Source organism: Schistocerca americana, chromosome 4, assembly GCF_021461395.2.
Source record: "Schistocerca americana isolate TAMUIC-IGC-003095 chromosome 4, iqSchAmer2.1, whole genome shotgun sequence".
Classification (NCBI taxonomy): Eukaryota; Metazoa; Arthropoda; class Insecta; order Orthoptera; family Acrididae; genus Schistocerca; species Schistocerca americana.
Window position 1 is genome coordinate 733,492,884 of NC_060122.1, and position 10,082 is coordinate 733,502,965.

Consider the following 10,082-nt stretch of genomic DNA (forward strand, 5'->3'; position numbering starts at 1 on the left):
ACGAATGCATCATCCCTAAATATGAAATGTCTGCACTCATCGTCATAGAAACCCTGACCATCTGCAATGATAGTTCACACCTGGAGAGGCGGCTGGAGTGGCCGTGCGGTTCTAGGCGCTACAGTCTGGAGCCGAGCTACCGCTACGGTCACAGGTTCGAATCCTACCTTGGGCATGGGTGTGTGTGATGTCCTTAGGTTAGTTAGGTTTAATTAGTTCTAAGTTCTAGGCGACTGATGACCTCAGAAGTTAAGTCGCATAGTGCTCGGAGCCATTTGAACCACACCTCGAGATGCCATTGTGAAATGATGCAGCACTTGTTCAGTTATACAGCTTGCTACACAACGCCAGTGTGTGAGCAATAGTTAATCACACGGTCATGTAGAACTCGAGAATACATGGCTATGTGCTCGGGGAAATTTGCAGAAGATGTAAATTCAATTCTCACGTCTATAGGCCTCGATTTAATAACCTCGATCTGTTTTGAGCAGCCTATTACGATGATTGGCGCCAGCTCCTAGGATTTCTGTGGATTGAGTAGACATCCCTCCTCTTCATAGTATGAAGCACAGAACCTTGTGTACATGTTATTTGCTAAACTGTATATGGTTTAGTCACACTGCAGTTGTAAATTATCATATGGGCAAAATTCAGAGTTCAAGTAGACTCTGGCATTAGTTAACACGCAATTATCAAATTTGGTGGAACCGTTTACTACATTCCCTCTTCTATTGGTCTGGAACGCAACCTGGGCGTCTCCAGTTAAGTAGAGGTTTTAATAGACTGGGCACTCGAAAACCTCCCATGAACTGAGAGATAATGGTAGAAGTACAATAGCACTAAGAATTCTGAACGCTTCAAACGCTGCTCGTCTGATACAGTCATGTGCATCATTTACTGTTAAAGTAAATTCTTTTTATTAACGTATTTAAAAAGAAGTTTTAAGTTAAATTATTAATCAACATCATATATGAGCATAATGTTTTGTTTATCTCTGTTTTTTTTTGTTTTGAGTCAGAATACTCGCACTTTTAGTCTTAGGCGTTTTTAGAAGCTCTGGGTCTAGTGAAGCAGCGGATACAAACCGTCGGCTTTGACCAATGATGTCATACATTACTCATAGATAATAATGTCTTCACTTTCAGCCATAGATAATAAAAAGTTCTGTGTTCCGGATAAGCCCTATCATTGTACATTAAAATAATTGAATGTGATTTTGAAAGAGATAGCTACATATTGCTCAAAATATTCTTCATGTGCATTTATTTAAATAATTGGTTGTTTGCAATTCATTCAGAACTTAATTTCGTTCTTAGTGATATTGAGGTAATTTGGACTATTAGTTTCTTATTTTACGACGATTTTTAGTATTTCCTTTTCGCTTGTAGGTATGGATTTATCTGTTGTGATAAACCTGGATGATTTGAGAGAAGCTATGGGCGTAGACATGCTGGCCACGATCTGTTATATATATTTTTTTTTTACAAATGTGTGGTCTCGTTGCCGAGTATGTTCGATGTCGTGAGTACAGTGAAGATATGTGCCTCACAAGTGTATCTCGTCGTCGTACTCACGACTTATTCGTATGGTGGTGCAGCAAAGATCGTTTCTGGCAGTCCATTAGACGAGGGACATGGATCGAAAAATCTAAGCACGCCTTAAGAGACATTATGAAAATCACGTAGTGTTTGAGATATCCTGTGTGGCTGTGTGTCCATGAATGTCGTGTGAGTAAGTGTACAGTTGTGGATTGGTACTCTTTTTGTAGGGAAGTTTGTGGGGAATACATGAAATATAGAGCGCTATTGGGGAGGGGGGAGGGGGGCTGTTATGGTCGAAATTGACGAGTCGCATTGTGCAAATGGAAGTACAACAGGGGAACGTCCGGTGAGATTTTGGGTTTGGGGGACTGTAGTTTCAGGTCAAGAGTGTGACAATGTAGTGTTTAAAGTAGTACCCAATCGAAGGGAGGAAGTTTTGGTCAGCTTAATTGAAGATCACGTTGCAGAGGGTTCCATTGTAATTTCAGATTTTTTTTTTTTCAGATAGGGATTTAGGGGAAAGGGGTTATCAGCATCTCGTAGTTAATCACAATATTGACTTCAGATCATTATTCACAGCTAGCAATATTAAAGGCGAAACGCCTGACACAACTAAAATTTGCATCCCGTCCTTCAGTTGACATTTACACTGACACTACCTATTCGAAAAGAACGACATATGTAACAATGATGAGATTTACCTAGAGCAGGATACAGATGTTGTGTATAGCCAATAGCTCAACTAAAGAATGGGATACTATTGTCACTGCTGTGATCAAAACTATAACTTTAAGTCGATACTATTCGCATCGAAGGCAAGGAAAAAAAAAAAAAAAACTGTACCCCATAATGAAGTACGGTATACAAACTGTATATGTGTCATCTTATTGCCTCTTCGCGTAGTTCAACTGAGGTACAGGTTGCAAATGTCTATTTCCACGCTTTTGTTAGCAGTGTACATATACAGGGTTATCACAAATGATTGAAGCGATTTCACAGCTCTACAATAACTTTATTATTTGAGATATTTTCACAATGCTTTGCACACACAGACAAAAACTCAAAAAGTTTTTCTAGGCATTCACAAATGTTCGATATGTGCCCCTTTAGTGATTCGGCAGACATCAAGCCGATAATCAAGTTCCTCCCACACTCGGCGCAGCATGTCCCCATCAATGAGTTCGAAAGCATCGTTGATGCGAGCTCGCAGTTCTGGCACGTTTCTTGGTAGAGGAGGTTTAAACACTGAATCTTTCACATAACCCCACAGAAAGAAATCGCATGGGGTTAAGTCGGGAGAGCGTGGAGGCCATGACATGAATTGCTGATCATGATCTCCACCACGACCGATCCATCGGTTTTCCAATCTCCTGTTTAAGAAATGCCGAACATCATGATGGAAGTGCGGTGGAGCACCATCCCGTTGAAAGATGAAGTCGGCGCTGTCGCTCTCCAGTTGTGGCATGAGCCAATTTTTCAGCATGTCCAGATACACGTGTCCTGTAACGTTTTTTTCGCAGAAGAAAAAGGGGCCGTAAACTTTAAACCGTGAGATTGCACAAAACACGCTAACTTTTGGTGAATTGCGAATTTGCTGCACGAATGCGTGAGGATTCTCTACCGCCCAGATTCGCACATTGTGTCTGTTCACTTCAACATTAAGAAAAAGTGTTGCTTCATCACTGAAAACAAGTTTCGCACTGAACGCATCCTCTTCCATGAGCTGTTGCAACCGCGCCGAAAATTCAAAGCGTTTGACTTTGTCATCGGGTGTCAGGGCTTGTAGCAATTGTAAACAGTAAGGCTTCCGCTTTAGCCTTTTCCGTAAGATTTTCCAAACCGTCGGCTGTGGTACGTTTAGCTCCCTGTTTGCTTTATTCGTCGACTTCCGCGGGCTACGCCTGAAACTTGCCCGCACGCGTTCAACCGTTTCTTCGCTCACTGCATGCCGATCCGTTGATTTCTCCTTACAGAGGCATCCAGAAGCTTTAAACTGCGCATACCATCGACGAATGGAGTTAGCAGTTGGTGGATCTTTGTTGAACTTCGTCCTGAAGTGTCGTTGCACTGTTATGACTGACTGATGTGAGTGCATTTCAAGCACGACATACGCTTTCTCGGCTCCTGTCGCCATTTTGTCTCATTGCGCTCTCGAGCGCTATGGCGGCAGAAACCTGAAGTGCGGCTTCAGCCGAACAAAACTTTATGAGTTTTTCTACGTATCTTTAGTGTGTCGTGACCATATGTCAATGAATGGAGCTACAGTGAATTTATGAAATCGCTTCAATCATTTGTAATAGCCTTGTATATAGGTCAACTGAAGTATGGGATACAAATATTATGTACGAAGCTCCTTCTGCCATCGATAGTAATAGTATGTACATAAGAACAGACTATTAGTGGTAGCGGAGGCGAAAGAAACAACACATGTAAAATTTGTATCCCGTGCTTCAGTTGACCAATGTAGTTCAACTGAACAACAGGATATTAATGCTAACGAAATCGAAGAAATCGACGTATGCTAAACTTGTATCCCGTACTGCAGTTAACCAATACAGTTCGTTTTAAGTTCGAGATACAAGCCATATATATATGACGTGAGGTATTCTCTGCTACCAATATTTCCATCCATTTTTCCCCTTATTTTCCACAGAAATAATACGATTCAAACACGCGATATCCTTAACGTGAAAATACTACTTACTTTCATATATGTCAACTATATTTTTCTTCTCTCGTATTCCTTTGTTTCTGAACAGTCTTGTCAGCTCTTTCATATGTGTAATAAATGCTCTCTGGCCAGTTCTGATGTCATTGGTCAAAGCCGACGGTTTGTATCTCCTGCTTCACTAGACCCGACGCTCTTTGGTCAAGTGACTTCTTGTGTAAACAGTGCCTGCAGATTCAGAAATAAATCTAAGTATTTGAAAACCAAACTCACCGCTTTTTGTCAGCACCTGATCTTTATTGAGAATAAATAAGTTTTTTTCTCAACAAAATACAATAGGTTATGGGTCCCAGTTACGTGAGTAAAAATGTGTCCAAAAAGTGACAGATACAGTTTTCTTTTAACTCGTATTTGAGAGTGTGTTTTTGGTTTTAGAGTTGAAATCGGTCTGGTAAAACATATCAAGCCATTGAATAGTGAAACTGATTGGCCAAGTTGTAAGAGAAAAATACGAGATCTAATTTACTATCATGAAGGAGCTTTAGACGTAATTGATGGCAAGTCAGTAAAACCTGAGCCACTGTCTGAAGGTGCTAATAATGCAGCAATAAAGGATCATAAAGCCAAGTCAGAGTTTTATGGTAAAGGGAACAGTTATGCCTAGTCGATGATTACAAGTGCAGTTACAGACACTGTGTATCAGAAGATCATGGACAAAGAAACAGCTCATGAAGCATGGGAGGCATTGAAGCAGAATTTCGAAGCATCACAAAACGACCAGCTGTTCAAGATTTGTTCTGATTTCTTCGCATTTAATTGGACTCAGGGAGAAGACATCTCCACACACATAGCGAAGTTAAGTCTGTGGAGTGAACTGAACAAAGGGCTTAAAGCAAAGGGAGGAACTGTGCTACCTAATTGATATTGGTGTGTAAAGTTTTACATATTCTACCTGCAAGCTTTGATTCCTTTAAATCGAGTTGACTGTTATTAACGAAAGATGATAAGAAAACATTTGATGAATTAAAGGAACAATTGTACATGTTTGAGAGAAATTTCCCAAAGAGTAGTAACAAAATCGAACAAGAGGCATTAGTAGTCAAATCAGGTGTACAAAACAAAAATAAATACTAACAACTTCAGAGTTAAAGGAAAATGTAACTATTGCAAAGAACTGGGCCATTGGATCAAATATTGTAAGAAGTGGACTGCTGATGGAAGACCAGCTAACAATACAACTATGCAGAAAAACATGGACAAAACTATAGTAACGAATGTAGTATTGTTTACTATTTGTGGCGAGGCTTGTTTATTAGAAGTGGATGTATACAACTGGTGGATTGACAATGGTGCAACAAAGCATATGACAAGTAGTCCTGATTACTTTGTTAGCTGTGAAGCATTCAACAATCCCTGCTGTATAAAGGCCGCTGGAAAGGTGTCTCTAGAAGCAACGGGAAGAGGATCAATTCGGTTTCTGTCACAAGTTGGCAGCAGATGTGAAGAGCTGACCCTGACTGATGTCTGATATGTACCAAAAATTTCCAAAAAAACTTATTTCTGTTTTAGCTGCCGAAGATCGTAAAAAAATAGTATATTTCAGTCAAGTACTACCTATTGCTCTTTGACAACTGGTGGTAGAGTGAGACTGTGTGGAAATCGTAAAGCTGGTGGCACTTTATACAAAGCAGAAATTAAGCCCTTAGTGCCAGAGATGGGTGCAACTGTGAATCTTTCAGTGGAAGATAGATTTGATTGTACTTCAACTGTATCACGAGAGATGGGGTCATCAAGACAAGCGTAATGTTAAAACAAAACTCAAAAAGGAATTTAACATTGATGTTAAGGAAGGGGCAGAGATTTGTGAACCATGCAAATTTGGGAAAGCCCATCGTCTACCATTTGGAACTAGAGAAAAGTCAACAAGGCCTGCTGAGTTGATATCAGCTGATCTGTTTGGACCTTTTCACGAGTCATTCCAGAAGAAACGTTACCTCGATTTGTTCAAAGACAGTTACACGAAGTTTTGCTATGGTTATTTTGATGGATATAATTCAGAATTGAGTAAAATTCTCAAAGATTTTCTTTCACGTACAAAGGCATTGGGGTACTCTGTTAAAGAGATGCTGAGTGACAATGGCAAAGAGTTTGATAACAAAGAGGTTAGATCCATCTTAAGTTCAAATGATACAACACAGCGATTGACTGCTCCCTATACACCTGAACAAAACGATATTTGTGAGAGGGATAATAGAACAGTTGTTGAGATGGCCAGGCCACTTAAGTATTCAAATCCAGATGTCACTTATTCGGAACAGATACGAGCTGAACTGGTTAACACAGCAATCTACATCTTGAATAGGACAGGGAAGTCATCTGTAGAAGGTGTCAGTCCTTATAAGTTGTGGGAATGGAATCTTAGGATTATTGGCTCAACATGTTATGCACAAATTCCAAGTGAAAAACGAAGGGAAATGGACAAGAAAGCTGTGAAAGGACATCTCATTGGTTATGATGGTGATGAACGCTTCAGGATTTGGATAAAAGAAAGTAAGTCAATTGTGCTGTCCAGAGATGTGCAATTTGAAGAAAAACTGGGATGCTGTACTGAACAAGTTACACTGCTATTCCAAGATGTTGAAAAGCCCATTGCAGGTCCAGACTATATTAAAAATCAATCAGAGAGTGAGGAAAATCACACTCAGAAGATAGTTTGGAGCATGAAACTAGTTCAGACACAGAATCTGTTAATGACATTCTGGAAACTTGCAAAGAGGAAATAGGATTGAAGTTAAGAGATCGTTCATCTTTAAAGAGACCAAAATACGTCAATTATTATGCAATGGTAACAGAAGATTTATTTGTCGCAGCAGAGGTTCCTGAAACCGATGAGGATGCACTTAGACATGAAGACAGCATAAAATGGAAGGAAGCAATGTTCAGAGAAATGGAATCTCTGATCGAAAATGAAACCTGGGAGCTTGAAGACTTATCGAAGGGTGCCAAGGCAGTACCATGTAAATGGGTGTTTTTACTGAAAACAAATGAAGAGGGTCAGATCGAAAAATTTAAGGTTTGACTGGTTGCCAAGGGTTTCAGTCAACAAGAAGGTCTAGATTACAGTCAAACTTTTAGTCCAGTTGCAAAAATGACAACTATTCGGTCTATTCTGAGTGTTGCTGCATCTAAAAAGTGTATCTCAGACAGTTTGATGTGTCAACAGCCTTCCTGTATGGAAAACTTGAGGAAACCATTTATAAGGCACAACCAATAGGTTATGCAGATGGTACCAACAGAGTCTGCAAGTTGAAGAAAAGCCTGTATGGTTTAAAACAAGCACCAAGATGCTGGAACAAGCGATTCAGAGAATTTTTGGTCAGTCTATATTTCAGAGTAAGCCAAGCAGATCCATTCTTGTACATTCAAAATAAAAATGGCAAAGACGTTCTGGTAATTTTGTATGTTGACGACGGGTTGGTAGCTGCCACTGATTCAGATGATTTGAGCATTTTCTTTCAACAATTTCAAAAGGAGTTCAAGATGAAAACGGCACCAGCAAACTATTATTTAGGTCTGCAAATTGAACATGGCAAGGGTGGGTGTATCAAGATTCACCAGAAGCCTTATGCACAATGAAGCAACTTTTCAGAATGTAAAGCAGTTTCTACCCCAATGTTAAAAGTTACAGATGTTTCACAGTCAGAGAAAGATGACACAGTAGAACAGTCTTTTCCATATAGAGAAACAGTTGGAGCATTAATGTATCTGATGCTTGGCACAAGACCAGGCCTAGTCTTCAGTGTAAGTGTTGTGTCAAGATCTCTCTAGAATCTCACTAAAGAAGACATATTAAGAGTAAAAATGGTTTTTCGTTACGAATCAGGAACGACTGAATATGGAATCACGTACAAATCAAGAGGAAAGAGCACAACTCTGGAATGCTACAGTGATGCAGATTTTGGAGGCTGCTCAAAGACAGGCAGATCAACATCTGGAGTAGTCATCAACTACGCAGGAGGGGCGATATCATGGCTAAGTCAGTGACAAACCATGGTAGCAACATCTACAACTGAAGCTGAACTAGCTGCCGCAAATGAAGCTGTCAAGGAGATAATTTGGTTAACTCGTCTATTAGGAGAAACAACAAGACTATCTACATCTACATGTATACACTGCAAATCACATTTAACTGCCTGGCAAAGGGTTCATCGAACCACCTTCACAATTCTCTATTATTCCAATTTCGTATAGCGCGCGGAAAGAATGAGCACCTATATCTTTCTGAGCGAGCTCTGATTTCCCTTATCTTATCGTGGTGATCGTTCCACTCTATGTAGGTCGGTGTCAACAAAATATTTTCACATTCGGAGGATAAAGTTGGTGATTGGAATTTCGTGGGAAGATTCCGTCGCAACGAAAAACGCCTTTCTTTTAATGATTTCCAGCGCAAATCCTGTATCGTTTCTGTGACACTCTCTCCCATATTTCGCGATAATACAAAACGTGTTGCCTTTCTTTGAAGTATTTCGATGTACTCCGTCAGTCCTACCTGGTAAGGATCCCGCACCGCGCAGCAGTATTCTAGAAAGGGGACGGACAAGCGTAGTGTAGGCAGTCTCCTTAGTAGGTCTGTTACATTTTCTAAGTGTCCTGCCAATAAAACGCAGCCTTTGGTTAGCCTTCCCCACAACATTTTCTATGAGTTCTTTCCAATTTAAGTTGTTCGTAATTGTAATACCTAGGTATTTAGTTGAATTTATGGCGTTTAGATTAGACTGATTTATCGTGTAACTGAAGTTTAACGAGTTCCTTTTAGCACTCATGTGGATGACCTCACACTTTTCGTTATTTAGGGTCAACTGCCACTTTTCGCACCATTCAGATATCTTTTCTAAATCGTTTTGCAGTTTGTTTTGATCTTCTGATGACTTTATTAGTCGATAAACGACAGCGTCACCTGCAAACAACCGAAGACGGCTGCTGAGATTGTCTCCCAAATCGTTTATATAGATAAGGAACAGCAAAGGGCCTATAACACTACCTTGGGGAACGCCTGAAATCACTGCTGTTCTATTCGATGACTTTCCATCAATTACTACGAACTGTGACCTCTCTGGCAGGAAATCGCAAATCCAGTCACATAACTGAGACGACATTCCATAAGCATGCAATTTTACTACGAGCCGCTTGTGTGGTACAGTGTCAAAAGCCTTCCGGAAATCCAGGAATACTGTTTCGATCTGAAATCCCTTGTCAATAGCACTCAGCACTTCATGTGAATAAAGAGCTAGTTGTGTTTCACAGGAACGATGTTTTCTAAACCCATGTTGAACTGTGTGTCAATAGACAGTTTCCTTCGGGGTAATTCATAATGTTTGAACACAATATATGTCCTAAAATCCTGCTGCATATCGACGTAAACGATATGGGCCTATAATTTAGTGGATTACTCTTACTACCTTTCTTGAATATTGGTGTGACCTGTGCAACTTTCCAGTCTTTGGGTATGGATCTTTCGTCGAGCGAACGGTTGTATATGATTGTTAAGTATGGAGCTAATGCATCAACATACTCCAAAAGGAACCTAATTGGTATACAGCCTGGACCAGAAGACTTGCTTTTATTACGTGATTTGAGTTGCTTCACTACTTCGAGGATATTTACTTCTGCGTTACTCACGTTGCCAGCTGTTCTCGATTCGAATTCTGGAATATTTACTTCGTCTTCTTTTGTGAAGGCATTTCGGAAGGCTGTGTTTATTAATCTGCTTTGGCAGCACTGTCTTCGGTAGTATCTCCATTGTTATCACGAAGAGAAGGCATTGATTGTTTCTTGCGGCTAACATACTTCACATACAACCAGAATCTCTTTGG